Below are 12577 nucleotides of genomic sequence, written 5' to 3'. Positions count from 1 at the left end.
TATATATATAAACAAAAGAAAAGGGAAAAATATATACCGAATTGAAGTTCAATATTGTAGGACAATAATTTGTCTTATATCCCACCACCGCGTTCATAAATAGAGGACCGAGGCACCTCATGCTTCATCATATCAACAATTCTATCTCCTCTGAGTTCTTTTGAACACTTCTCTTCCAAAAGTGCGAGAGTAGAAGAAGATGAAGAAAAGAAAAAAAGTCAGGTAACTTTTCCTCAAGAACAACTACTACTACGTACTACTATATATTATTATTATTTTTTGATGTTTTAAATTAGATTTCACGAAGAGTTTGAGAAAATCCTTATTTTTTGCCCAGATTTTAAGAAAATCTGATAATATCTCATGCGATTATATATAGTAAAAGCAAGCATAATGATATCGATCTTTACTACATTTCTCCTTCCTTTTAACAGCTTAACTTTTCAATTTTTCACAATTTAGATGCCATATTCTTTGACCCAGAAAAGAAACTCCGAGAAGAATCTCACCCATATATATATATATATATATAGACACACACACACAGGGCTTTCATTAGCAACACATGCACAATGATACTCTCTTACCTGATACGACTGAATTTCTCTTTTTGATATGTATGTTATTAAGGTTTTGCAGGGAAGACATGCATGGCAAATATTGTGGAAGACTATGAAATACTCATTTGAGCAAGAAAATACTTCAAACTTGTGTTCAACAAAGATCCAAAGACTGGATAGTTAGGAAGTCTCTACCTTAAAATTTTGAGAGGAGAACAACCTAGAAACTTCAAGAGAAGAACGCAAGTATCTAAGATGTCATCTAACATAAATATGACATCTTGATATATATGTTATTAAGTTTTGTTTTGTAAGTTATGCAGATGTTAATTAAAATTAGTTTAGTTTTTCAATAAAATAGATATAGAGTAGAAGAATCGTTAAGAATATAGTCATGTATAAACAAAACAAATATAAAGCAATGATATTATGATTATAACTTTGAAGTGTTTGTTATTCGTATTGGGAATACATGTCAATTTTCATGAAAAATCAGAATTTCAACAATTTAATTTCACAAAACTACTAGCATGCCCAATTCAAATTATCCAATACCTCCATTTTAACGTCATAGTTATCAAATAAAATTATAGTTATTTAACCTGTCACTGGTTGATTTTTTTCCTCCAAATATATATATACATGCTTTTCTAAAGCATATTTTGACCAGAAATTTTTTAATTGTAAATAGAAAAGCTTATGCATGTATTTAATTAAATAAATTAAAAATCATATAAATAAATAAATAAAAATTATATTCACATGTCTATTTGACTCGCTTTGCAACGAGTCGGATAGTTTTTTACTAATGCAAAAGGATAAATATGTGGGTGTTGGTAATATGTTTTTTAACATTGAGAAAAAAATATATAATTATGAATCAAAAAGTCGATATTTATATATAATAAAATAAAACGATGATCATATGCATTAATAAATATAAAAAAAAGTTGTTAACGCAACACCGTAGAATCTCAAGTTAATTTTTAACATAGTAGAAACATAAAACAATGCTTCAGTGTGTTTCACTGTATCATTATTCTCTTAATTGAGAAATGTAGTGATGATATTAACATTAAACAAAATAAATATTACAATATAAGAACCGATAAACTAAGAAAGAGCTGTTAATGCCAATAAAATTCTAAAATAAAAAGATAATCATTTCTATAAAAGTAAAAGATAGATAAGTATGATATTTAACCCCAAATCTTCCCTTTAATGTATGCACCTGTTTTGTTTTTATCTCAAAGATCACTTTTTCATACAAAGAACAAATAATTTTTATTTACATATATAAAAAAATTAGATGAAATTAGAATAATATTTTCAAAACATTAAATGCATACAAAATAATTAAAAAACAACAGTTATTTTAAAATGACTAAATAAACAATAAAAAAAATCAAAGAGAAGTTGTATTAATTTAAATATACATATAAATTAAAAAAAATTATTTAAAAAATACATATAAAATAAGTATCAATTATAAGAAAATAATTAGAAAAAAAAGGCCAAACACTGTTAGGCTCAGCAAGCCAACCCTAAGTTCAAGGTCCATTCTGGTGCGTGTGCAAGCCTTAATTTTTTATATTTGGAAATGGAGAGGATACAATGTCATCTGCTATAAAATAATATTTTTAAAAAATAAAGCTAGGTGACATGTTGTTTACTTTTCCCTAGATTTCAGCCACACTGGTGGCTAAAAAATCAAGGTTGATGGTTTTTTTTACCTAGAAACGTATTTTTCAACTAGTTTTTGACTAAAAAAACCTTTAAACACCTTGCATATCTTGATAGACATATGACCTCAAATAACTTAAAAACCGGTTCATAAACTTGAAATCAACCCGAAACCAAAAACTTTTTTAAGTTTAGATCTATCATTTTAGACAATGAAAAGGCCAAATAACACTTAGGTGAGACTTCCATCATCATATGAAACTCATCGTCACTAAGGTCGATCATTTTGGAGGTTAAATATGTGTGAATCGAGACTTTCTCTCTCTACCATCGAAATTCAATGATTTTTTCTCTTCTATCTCAAACTATGGATTGAAAAGTAAGAAAAAACAAAGATTTGTTTCACATATCAAGAGACAAAAAAGTTATAATTTGAAAAGTAAGAGGATCAAAGTGAATGTTTTGCCTCATTTTTTAAATTGCCACCCTTTTTCTTCTTATTATGCACTTATAATTGTTTCAGCACATTAAATGCAATTTCCTCAAATAAATGATTTTTTTCTCTTCTGAGAAGCAACTCCATTTGCTGTCAAGTAATAATTGTTTTCGGCTCCTGACTTTTCATGGCATGATTTGAGCTCGTGGGCCCAAAAAGAAACTTTGAACCTTCTAGATATAGGGGAAAAAAGTAAGAAACTTTGTAAATTATTGAGTCAAGATTTTTTTCTAGTTTTTTTATTTGAAGTTGCTTGAGAACATGATGAGTTTTTATTCTAAAAAATAATGTTTATGATGAAAAAATATGTTTTTTTTGGTAAAAAAAAAAGAAATAAATGAATAAAAAGAATTTTAATTGAAGAGATATATTTTTTATTGGCATAGTAATAGATATAGTAATCGCATCCATATTCATGCTAGCCAAACCAAGTTCTTAGCTATAATAACTAAGCAATGAATGAGGGACAGAACAAAAAAAGCCGTGAGCACGCAGAAGAAAACGGGTTGAGTGAAAAATAAAGGAGGAACGCATTTTTCAGAGTAAAAAAAAAAGAAAAAGAAAAAGAAAAAGAAAAAGAAGAAGAAACAAATGGACAAATAAAGAATGGTTGGGGGACTTGAAGTAAAAGACAAAGATAGGGTGGTTGAGGAGCAGGTTCATGAACTACGAGGGAGGGCCCGGCCCTGCAAAACATTTTAAATTTTTATATTATTTAGTATTTAAATATGGAATAGTATAATATTTTTATTTTTGAAGTAAATAAGCAATGGCTCCGCCACTCTGCATGTTTAACATATATAAACATGCCTAAAACATAGGATAAGTGATTTTTAATATAATAATAATTAAAATATATCTTGCACCCTCGCGGCGGAATGACGATTCTTAATTGATTTTGAGGTCTTTGTTTGTTTTTGTACATAAAAAATCACCACCTAATATTATGGTAATTAGAAATCTTGATTGGTCTTTCAAAGATTTTAAATTAAGGGATTGGTTACGTAATGGAAAAGTATTAATACTTCTAGTATATCCTACCTAAGATAAACTGCTTGGTATTTAGTTTGTTTTATAATTATTATTATTCTATACCAGGGCACTATCGAGTTCAAAATGCCTCATCTCTACGCTATATTAGGGCGATAATCTGATAAATCCACAGCATCTTTTCTTTGAATAAAGTCTTGATCGCAACCTTCTGCTGCAGATTTTCACATGGAATAGAAGGACCACGTCGATGTGATGATCGTCCTTTACTAACTTGATGTTCCTTTTTTTTGTTTTTTTTTTCAATTACCACTGCAACAAATAATTCGCCATCATCATTATTAGAGTTGGTGACGTCATCATTGTGAAGAAGCATTTTAAGCAAGGAACTGTTAAAAGCCATACATACAGACGGAGTGAAAAATAACAAAAGATAAACAAAATGTAGTTTGGGATGAAGAAAGTGAGAGAAATTATGAGTGAAAATAAGAATTTAAGTGTTTTTTTACGGAAAAAATATAATCGTTACGAATATAATCATTGAAATATATAGCTGTTACAGTATAGTACTCAATGCAGTATTTGAATTTTAAAAATAAAACGCATGAATGTAGATGCTCTACGGCAGCATATGTTCTTTTTTATTATTATTATTATTATTATTATTGATGTGGGTAGTTGGATAGCTAGACCGTACCTCAATTAATTCTACCGGTCTTGAAATTAATGATAACTATCAATAGCTCTAAAGTTTATAAAATTTAAATTGGTGACGTATAGAAATCAAATTTAAAATCTAACCCGTTAAATTATATTTTTTGACAAGCTTATTTTTTTAATGGAAAAGAAATAGATTAAAAAAATTGTAATGTTGTTAAAAAAAACAACTATTAATTGCTTTAAGTAAAAACAAGAACAACAATAAAAAAATATAATTTTTTTTAATTCAAATAATTTGAATTGAGATTCTTTTCCATACTTGCTCTCACCTAATTATTAATATGGAGGGTGACGTGTGAATATTATTATTATTATTATTATTTTTGCCAGGGGGCTGCGGGCCCCTATAGCTAGCTTGTGTCCTTAAAAGATGTAACGTTTGTAATTATCATTGGTATCAAGCTGTGAACAATACTTGTCAACGATGTCGATGGTATCTTTTTATGTTGAACAGCGTTGATGGTGATGTGGATTATTTTTCATTATTTAATAATAAAATTATTTTAGAGTAAGATTGTATGTGAATTGATATTGAATATTTTCGTGGAAAAATCTTGAAATCCCAATTTTTATATTGAATTGATATATTTAAAAAATCTTATAATTATTAATTATAAAATTTGAATCCAAATAAAAGGAATATAATTCTTTAACATTAAAATTAGAATGTGTCAAAAAAACAATTCAATCCAATTGTTTAACTGTTATGTAAAGTTTTTAAATATGGTACTTAATTTTTATTAAATAAATGGAGATGGTAAGATTTAAACTTGTGACCACTTGGTTATCAAAGCTTTAATATCATATCAAAAAATTAATTCAACCAAGTAGCTTAAACTATTAAGTAAAATTTCAGAATATAATTTATATTATTTTTTAATAGAATATATAAAATATAATTAAATGAAACAAAATTGTTACAATTTTTAAAGTTTTCATATGCAATACGTACCATGTGAATGCAAAGCATATATAGGGACAGTGAATTTGACAAGTCCATGCATGGCATCTGGAGATGCTAAAGCTGATAGCATCTTTCCGGAAAAAACAAAATGATATGTTTTTTCATTACTATAACATTACAAGCTAATTAAAATAATTATTTTTATTAATACACTTGACTATTATTAAAAAACAAATCCTTGAGGCTTGATGAAAGTTTCATGCAATCTCGACATAAATTAAGTTCACTCTCACCATACCAGAGCTTAGTTTGTACTAGTAACACTAAGTACATAAAATTTACCTACTGGAAACAAATGTTCTTGTACAGGAGGGGAATGATTTTTGAACGAGGGAGGGCGAGAAACCTGCATTTCTAGAACAAGAAGATAAGGCTATTTGATGAAGTAATGAAAACTTCACACAATATTGGCTCTCTATGATTGTGTTTTGGGATTAGGTGATTGCATGCGTTCCAATGTGGATTTTTCGATCTTTAGGCTTGTTGTATCCTGCAAAATAAGTTTTTTTAATTATAGAAAAGATAATATAAAAGATAAAATCAATATACAATAAAGAGAAAATAATAGAGAGATAGCGTGTTTCTATCTATGAACTTGTATAAAGTTATTGAATGAGCTTGTGTGACTTCAACTTTTTATGGCCTAGAATGACTCGAATTAGCCAAAATCTCTTTCATGGTGATGAAGATATTTATAGATATAAATCACGTTACCTTACCTTGAGATGCATGGAAAGTACTGTTGTTGCAAGTATATTGGTTTATGAAGTTACAGTTACCTCTGTGCATGAAATTACCATTACGTACCTCGATGTGTAAAGAGTGGAGTGGTTCAGCGGTGAAAGGGACTTGAGGTGGTGGCCTAGCGGTGAAAGGGATTTGTTTCCTTCCTCTGCACCAGGGTTCAAGTCTCATTGTGCACGCATGTCACTTTCGCGGTGCCTTACATGTTTACTAGCTTGCAGGATGTTCAGTAGACCTAAGGATTAGTTATGATACACGTAAGCTGGTCCGGACACCCCAAGTTAAAAAAAAAAAAGAGTAGAGTGGTCCTATTGATAAAGAGATTGAAGCTTGCTATTAATCTTCTGTGTGGGTGAGAAAAATGATTGAGGGGGGATGACAATCTCTTGTCGAAATCAGATGATACAAACCATATAAAATCTAATTACGAATTTGTTTAGCATAACTTATAAATAATCACTCTTAAGATTGACAATAATATTAATATTGGGATTAGGGTTTAATGAGAAAATGTGGATTACTTAATTACCTCCGTAATTCACCTCTTATAAAACTCTATACCATTAATATGGTAAATAATTTTTTAAAGTTACTCTTAAGATTGTTTGGTTGATGTCCAAAACATATATAAAAATAAGTTTGTCTCTAGATTTTGGAGTCATGAATCTTTGCTTTTATAAAACCAGACAAAAAAAACAAAAAAAACAAAGAGGAGTTGTCATCTCTATTCCAGCTTTCTTTGTCTTTCTGTCTCAAGATAGTTACCAAAAACTACATAAAATATGAAAAAACAAAGACAAAAAGAAAATTATTACCGATGTAGATGTATGACCATAATTTGTTCAATCCCACCACGTACATAAATAGAGCCCCAGGGTACCTCGTGCTTCTTCATACAAACACTTCTTTTTCTGTTAGTTCTTTTCAGTACTTCTCTTGTAAGAGTGTGAAAGAGCTGGAAGATGAAGAAAACAAAAAAATCAGGTAACTTTCAGGTCCTCAAGAATAATTTAATTTATTTTTTTTAATGTGAGGCTGGTAATCATATTATTCTTTTGATTTTTATGTCTATATAGCCATCTATATATATAAATATATATAATTGAGGTTTCTGTTATTTAATACAAACCTACTCCCTTTAACTTTTAATGAAGAATTCTCTTCCTTTCTTTTGGGAATAATCCAGCATTTTGACAGTGAAGAATACAAAAACTTGGATTGGAAATAAATATGCAGGATATATTAAAAAAAAAGAAGATAAAGACAGAAAATAGAAAATTATATCATATTTTTTGGTTTACCCTTTATTTCTATTGGGCATTTACATCAAGTTTAAACAAAACTCAAAGTTTAATTTAGTTTTCGTAATGGAAAATAGCCTAATCTTTCATTTTATTTTTTTTTGTGATTTATATCCCATATTCTTTAACCCTGATCGAAAAGAAACATAAAGGAAATATGGATTTCATTAGCAACATTCAATGATACTCTCCTTGTAAATCTAAAGTTTAATTTATCCGATACGCCATAATTTCTCCTTTTGAGATCTGTTTTGTAACTTGTGTTATTAAATTTCTGCAGGAGGGAAGAATGACACGAGACATGCATAGCAAATATTATGGAATACTCATTTGAGCAAGAAAATATTAGATACTTGTGTTCTATGAAGTTGGAAAAGTTTAATAGCTAGGAAGCCTCGACATAGAAACTTCACCATTAATTTCAATGGTGAAAAAGAAAGATTTAGTATTTTATTAGATAAAATAACTAACTAAAATATCATTTAAAATATTATGTAAAATCTTAAATAAACTTTGTATGGATGTTGATGATATGAAGAGATTTTTTTTTTAGTTTAATGTTGGTGTCTAGACCAGTTTGTGTGTACCTCGACTAGTTCCACGGACCCTGAAATTAAGGACTATGTAAGTCTTCAGTAGCCATCATATAAGTAACAATAAAACTTAAATATGAAATCATAGAGTAAGCAAATCTTTTAATTTCAAACTTTTATTATTGAGCTAGCATCTAAATGGTGACACAATGAAAGAGATTCTATAATAGTTAAGTTAAATTTTTTAATTAATTTTTTTTTTAAGGTGGAGAAATCAGATCAAAATGTATACAGCTATCCCGTCCTTTCTGTCTCCGAGTCCATGTTATGTAAAAATACATATTTGCTTAGAAAATAGGCGAACTTGGTTTTCATCTAGCCGGGGACCTGGGCTTAGGTTTCCAGCTACATGCCATGGTTTTCCAGCGGCACAGTACCACCTGTTTAAAAATTTAATTATAATTATTTTTTAAAATATTATTTATTTTTTAAAAATTAATATATTAAAACGATTTAAAACATGTAAAATATTTAATTTTTAGAAATACATATTGATTCGCGTTTCCAAATGCTTAACAGCTGAAAAAAACTCTTAGTTTTATTTTCTTCCTATAATATCAGTATCCACCAAGTTAATTGGTTTGCCGAGTTTCTCACGTAAAAAACAGCATGTTTTTGTATAAGATTAATGTCTAAAAGAAATTATGCCAAGTAAATTCTTGTTCATGATTTTGTACATGTATAGTGTGTCAAAAAACCATCTCATCTAAAAATTTAAGCTATTAGATGAGATTCTAGGATATAATTTATATTATTCTCTAACATACTCCCTCAAGTGAATGCTCTTTAAGCTTAAAACTTGCACATGTTCACTTTACCATGTGTTTAATTTTTATCAAATAAATAGGGATAATAAGATTTGAACTCGTAACCGCTTGGTTATTAAGATTCTGATACTATATTAAAAAACCAATTCAATCTAAAAATTTCTAAAATAATTTATATTATTATCAAATACAGTTCTCATTATAGAATAAAGAGGAGGGTGCACGCATAATGGAGTAACGAACGCAGAGAAAAAGTTAACATGCAAGGATTAACCGTTACCTTGTGTGCTTGAAGGTGATAGCTTGGTCTCGTTGTGGGGCTTTCTCTTGGCTAAGATCACGCCACAGCTCGACAACATTACCATTTACTTTTCAAAGCCAAACCAAGCATGCCAGACGAGCTTGCTGGACTTTGTCATTGAATTGACAAGTCTATGTCTAACATGTCAGATCGCATGCACCGTCCCATTTTCTAATATTTTTTTAAAATGAGAATATTCAGTGAGGCTATAACTCGACTAATTTTTTAAAATTTTAAAATTAATAATTAAATAAATTTTTAGTGATTATAAAATTTATAACATTTGAATTAATAATTTTTAAAAAACAAATCAAATAACTAATCAATTAACCTACGACTTCAAAGTTATTTTCAATCATTTTTATATAAGGCAGGATGAGATTTTTTTGGTGTTTTAAATTGTACAAATTATGAAATTAGCAAATTAAACATCAAAATTTGATTGTTTAAAAAAATTTAGTAATGTAGTATACTTATATTTCATTGCACTTTTATATTTATTAAATTTCACTATTTCTAAATAATAAGAAAAATCTTAAAATTATTAAAATTAAGAGGTCTTGCTGAAATTTTTGATATCTAAAGATCTAACAGTTCACATAGCAACTAGAGAAAATAACATCAGGAAACTCCTGTCAAAATTTAAGTTTGATCCAATGATTGAATCAAAATTTATGATTTTTTTAACCTTTATTATGGTTTGGTGTTACCAAACCTCCTCTTAGATTTAAACTTGTTCCACTAGTCCATAAACACACCTTCTAGACCATTAATCTTGTTCCACTAGTCCATAAACGCACCTTCTAGATCATTAATCATGTATTATGTTTGGGACATATTTTCATTTAGTTATAGCAGATTCATACCTGATTGTTCAGAATTACTCGTTATCACGAAAAACACATGTATATTTTGAGATTTTAATTAAAGTTTATTTTTAAATCTACAAGTTGGACAAATTGTATATGACTCATAAAACATATATGAAAAAAATTCATAAAATTATGGTTTTTATATGAAATAGTCAACCGATTAATACAAATGAATCTAACCGACTAACCTGTTGAGTCAGGTTATTGGACTATCACCTTGTCAAGTTTCAGAAACACAACGATAAGATGAAAATTTGCTATTTCATCAAATGTTTTTCAAACAATATTATTCTGTTATTTTTTTTAAATTTACGGTGCTAATTAAAAAAAAAACTTTTAAATTAAGAGTACGTGAAGAATTTGAGAAAACACTTTTTATTTTATCACGCGTCTAGACTTTTTCTAAAACTCCAGCACTCTTGTCACATTAGATCTTTCCATTAATGAAAATTTTTCCAAAACTATATAAATTTTTTTGAATTGCTCTTAATCCATATCTCCTAACTTCCAAGCATTCTGAAACCTAAGCTATTGACACTGCCATAAATTAGAATCCATCCTTGTGCCGCTCATCTTCATTTCTGTCATTCTTGAAAATCCATTTGGTATATGATTTACCGTGTGCAAGTAGAAAAAAAAACAAAAAAGAGTACACTACCGATGAAAATTGACAAATACAAATAAAAATATTACACCGATAAATTATAGTGATATTTATCAACAAAATGTTTCCCTCACTATGTCCGTTTTTATACACCAACAGAAAAATTCAATCAATGTACATTAAGGGAATTATAGTGAGAAAAGAATGTATGATAAAAAAAAGAAGAAAAAAATTAATTTAAATTTTTTTAAAAAATTATCTCAATCATGTCCTTATTTAATTTTTTTAGGTTTAAAAGTATAATTTATATATATTAATTATATTTATTCCTTAATTTCCTTAATTTTCTGTGGAAGATTGTTAATTCACGCTTGAATGGAGATGATTATTGTGTCAAGGTTATAGAAATTGACTCCCTTCATTATTCAGATGGTGAGTCTATCTCATATACAATGGATACCTTCATGCTATTGCTCAACCAAGAAGACGATGATGAGTCTGATGAGTTACAGTCTGCACAAGCTGATGTACAAATTCTAGCGTGGATAGGCATAGTTATATTGCTGCAGCTCATATGGAAAACTTTGAGAGTTCTCCATGAATCTACATTTCACATATACGAATGGCACGACTCTTCTGACTATGCGTCAATCATGGATTGCAATTTTTTTTTTATTATTAATATAAATGTGTTCCAGCTTGTTATTTCAATTAATTTTATGAATCTAAAACTTAAATTTATGATTATTAAAGAAAAAACTTAAAATCTAATCAGCAGGATTGCAACATCTTAATTCCATAAATCATGGGATTTTCTATTACGTTTGTGTCCACCATCAACACAAACTCCCTTGCCTCGGTGGACTCTAAAATGGGTGCTTTTCAGGGATCGGGCTTTAGTCCTCTGGACTCTCATAACCAACCAGCGGGCTGTAATGCAAACAACGAGATGGGCTGTCAGTTTCTTAATTCCAATATCACTCAAAGAAGTAGATATCGTAAGCAAAGACTACTCTCCAGTATAGTAAGCTTACAGGACACGACAGAGGAAGCAGAGGATTCTTCAATGGATTCTGCAACTCGCATTGGAAATAGCAAATGCCAACACGAACAGCCTGTGACCAGTGTAGGTGCACCAACAACGGATGATGAGGTCTGTAATACGATTGCAGCTGGAAGCAATTTGGACATTGGTGGGGGCATTACACTGGAACATTTCACAAAGGAGATTAAAAATCAAATGGCAAGGGAGGCTTCAGATTGGCATGCTATGCAGTAGGCTTTCTTCAGAAGGTAACTCGTGGGATTTATTTTTTTTCTACAAATAAAGGTTTTCTCTTGGAATGTCTGTGGCTTAGGAATGACCATGAAACATAAGGCTATCTCTAAGGTCCTATACATACACCCATGATGTTGAAGTTTGTTTTCTGCTTGAAACCAAAATGCCTACTTGTACAAATAGTATGATATATAAAATATGGAATGGGAAGGAAGTTAAATGGTGGACTCTTGATTCAGAGGGTCGTTCAGGTGGGATGCTAGCACTTTGGGACAAGTCTAAATTTAATGCCCACATTGTAGAATGTCTCTGGATGGATTGCTCTGTATGGAAAACATATGGCTACCAAATCTAATTGTGATGTGGTGGTGTTTATGCTCATTGCTCAATTCAAGTATGGAGGTGTCTCCGGAGGGATTTGACTATTCTAAAGTCAGCTTTTGATGTTCCATGGTTCATGATTGGGGACTTTAATGAGACTTTAGAAAGAGAAGAGCACAGAAGTAAACTCTTGAATATTGTAGGTCCCAATTCACTCAAAATGTTCTTAGAAACTTGTGATTTACATGAGTTTCCTCTTGTTGGTCAACGCTTCATATGGTTTCGTGGGGGATCAATGAGTCGCATTGTTCGTGCTTTCGCTTCTCCTATTTTTCATATGATGTTTGCTGGTCTGCTATTACAGTGTCAGCCTAGGAGACTT

At 29.7% G+C, this 12577-nt stretch overlaps 2 long non-coding RNA genes across 2 annotated transcripts; both read left to right on the top strand.

Moving 5' to 3' along the window:
* The first annotated feature begins 87 nt into the window (after positions 1 to 87).
* LOC133670347 (uncharacterized) lies at positions 88 to 999 on the top strand. Its single transcript, XR_009834057.1, has 2 exons — positions 88 to 222; positions 631 to 999. It is a non-coding gene; the product is annotated as an uncharacterized LOC133670347 (long non-coding RNA).
* A 6065-nt stretch (positions 1000 to 7064) lies between these two features.
* LOC133670449 (uncharacterized) lies at positions 7065 to 8016 on the top strand. The gene is made up of 2 exons (XR_009834089.1): positions 7065 to 7141; positions 7739 to 8016. It is a non-coding gene; the product is annotated as an uncharacterized LOC133670449 (long non-coding RNA).
* The last annotated feature ends 4561 nt before the right edge of the window (positions 8017 to 12577 follow it).

The sequence above is a fragment of the Populus nigra genome, chromosome 13, assembly GCF_951802175.1.
Source record: "Populus nigra chromosome 13, ddPopNigr1.1, whole genome shotgun sequence".
Taxonomy (NCBI): Eukaryota; Viridiplantae; Streptophyta; class Magnoliopsida; order Malpighiales; family Salicaceae; genus Populus; species Populus nigra.
This window is presented reverse-complemented; position numbering and strand designations above follow the sequence as displayed.